Genomic DNA, 2888 nt, shown 5'->3' with positions numbered 1-2888 from the left:
CAGGAGGTCATCTAGTCCAACCCTCTGCTCAAAGCAAGACCCTCCCCCCCAGCTAGATCATCCAAGCCAAAGCTTTCTCTAGCCAGGTCTTAAAAACCTCCAAGGACAGAGATTCTATTACCTCTCTGGGTAACCTGTTCCAAACTTTTACTACTCTCCTAGTGAGGGTCCTTACTCTACTGCTCTCCATCCTTCCTTTCCCCACGATTCTGAAGTCCATCATCTTGCAGTCACTGCTGCCTGAGTTGCCATCCACTACTACGTTTCCTACCAATTCTTCCTTGTGTGCAGCACGTCAAGAAGAGCATGGCCTCTAGTTGGCGGTACTCAGCAACTTTTAAAAATCTAGCCAGATTTATCTTGCACACTTTTGTCTGGTACTCTGCTTTCCTGCAGAGTATTCTATGATAATGATTATTATTGCATTATATTAAAATGGAAATTTGAGACCCAGCAATCACTAATATCAAGGTTACTCAGATTTATGAAATCAGTGTTCACGCAGCAACACACAAAGTATTAGTGAAGGTACAAGTTTCCATCCTGCTTGACAAGTGAACGTTAGAAATAAGTCAACCTAGGTTATTCTAAAATCAGATGCATTTGTTTTCTTAACAGACAAATCTGATGTTCCTGAAGAACAGCAACACTGCTGTGAAATCCCAATTTGCAATATCTTCAGAATAAGAGCATTCAGCTATTGCCCTAATGAAATACTGCCAACAATTGACATCAAGTCCCCTTTAAAGTTTGTAGATTGAGAAACCAAGTGAAATATTTATAGTAAAATGACTTTATATTGTAAAAAAAACAAACAGATTTACAAGCTGGATGCAAAAACATTCGTGTGCAGACTAACTGCATGCAGAAAAACCCTCAGTGCTACAATCACATCATTAGAATAGCGTATCAAACATATATTTCACACATTTATATAGTTACTTCTCCAACTTGCAGAACAAGTAAGAGGCATAGAACTAGAATTCAACCATTTCACTTGAGAAATTTAAATGGGTCGTTTTACTGAATCCAACTGCGTAGTGTGCCCTGGGCTCAGTGCTGATAGCATGTATGTACCATAGCCTGAGCAGGACTGCCAGATTAGGTTTCTCTGGCAACGCAGGTGTAAGCTTAGGTTCTACTCTGGATTAAACTTCAGCTTTGGTACAAACTAGGCACTTAGGGCATTTATACATGTACCTTTTTGTCCTGCAACACGCTGGAGATCTGCCAATTAATCAAGTCTGCTTTGCACACGAGCTGATATGTACTGTGCTGTGCTGTGTGAAGTTGTATAAGTGGTGAAATGTGCATCAGGGCGAAGAAAATAGTAGTGGTGCACTTTTGAACTAAAGCACTAAAACCTCGGAGGTACTTTAGTTCAAAAGCATACCACCGCCATTTTCTGCATGCTGATATGCATTTCACCACTTTCACAACTGCACACTTTTCAAAGTACCCAGTGCTGCAGCACCTCAACGTGTTTAAAAAAAAAAAAAGCCCCTATGTGCTCAGGCCTGAATATCTCCACCATGTATAGAAGCTTAACTTTAATAATGTAGGGGTCTTTGTGGCCAGAACCTTGACACCAAGGCTAGGGGCAGAAGTTACACATACACCAGATTAAGCGATTGCAAACTGGTTTAAGCCTGTAACAGAACAGAAGTGCAGTGCACATAAATCACTTTCAAAATGGCCAAAACCAATTTAAGATGAACCTTGTTGGCTGTAGTACAAGATTTGATTTAGGTTAAACTGGTTTAAGGAAATTCTGTCTCACATCCCCTCTTGACACAAGTTAACTCACACTCCCCCAGCATCCCAGCACCATACTGTCTGCTCTAGCAGAGCAGGGTTGGCCCTGCTCCCAGCTGTCACAGAGCTGAGGCACTAAAGCCTCTGTTCCCCAGTCTGCTTTCTTCCCAGGCCTGGCAGCAGGCAGAGGAGCAGACCCCTAGGCTGCCTTAGCCCTAGGCTCTTACAGCAAAGGGAAGAAAAGCTGCTATGGTGAGGGCTTATTGTTTGCCCACTTGTAGCCCAGCAAGCTGGGCTGGGATCAGTCAGCCCCACTTTCTTCCCAGCCTCTGCCTCCTAGAGTGGGGGAATGCACCTCTCCCTGTTCCTGCCTGGCTCGTCCCCCAGCCAGGGTCTGCGGCTGGGGGGGGGTGCGCACAAGAGGTGGGAAGCCCCCACTGGGGAGCTTTTTGCCTCCCCCCCGCAGCTCTGAGCTAGGCTGGGATTAGCTCAGCTCCACCCGCTCCTCAGTCATCCACCTCCAAGAGGAAGGGTGGAAAACACACTCCCCCAGCCAAGTTTTATCCAGTATGGAGGGGGGTGGGGGTAGAAAAGCACCCACCAAGGTGCTTTTCATCTCCCTCCCCCCACTGCTCAACCTGGGCTATGACTGCCACAGACCTACCGCTTCCATAGCTGTGTGCCTCAGAGAAAGGTGGGCAGGGGGGAATGAACCCCTCTCCAGCCCTGCACTCACTCCCCCACACCCCAGCTGGGGTCTGCCTGGCATGAGGAGAAAGCATCTACTGGAGGGCTTTTTGCCTCCCTGCAGCTTGGAGTCAGGCTGGGGTCAAGCTGCAGGGAAACTAAAGTCCCCCTGGTGGGCTGTGCCAGGCTGAAAGAGGGAGTGTGTTCCCCATGCCCCTTTCAGAAGCAAAGAGCTGGAGAAGGAGCAAAGCTGGGGTGACTCCAGCCTGGCTTGTGCTACAGGAAGCAGAAAGCCCTCCGGTGGGAGTTTCCCTTCCCTCCCCCCCATGCTGGGCAGATCTCTAGTCACTTTTAAAATCTTGAACAGTACTGTGTAAATATTTCCCCAACATTTCTTTGCAGCACTTTCAGCAATAACCTCTCTGCTCCATTCTCTCTCTAGTATT

At 47.0% G+C, this 2888-nt stretch overlaps 1 protein-coding gene across 1 annotated transcript in view; it reads right to left on the bottom strand.

Annotated features, from left to right (window-relative positions):
- CTTNBP2 (cortactin binding protein 2) overlaps nucleotides 1-2888 on the bottom strand; it is a 171791-nt gene that overhangs the window by 46733 nt on the left and 122170 nt on the right. The gene's annotated exons all lie outside the window — the stretch shown is intronic.

This window comes from Gavialis gangeticus, unplaced genomic scaffold (genome assembly GCF_001723915.1).
Source record: "Gavialis gangeticus isolate Ggan-Ray unplaced genomic scaffold, GavGan_comp1, whole genome shotgun sequence".
Lineage (NCBI taxonomy): Eukaryota > Metazoa > Chordata > Crocodylia > Gavialidae > Gavialis > Gavialis gangeticus.
This window is presented reverse-complemented; position numbering and strand designations above follow the sequence as displayed.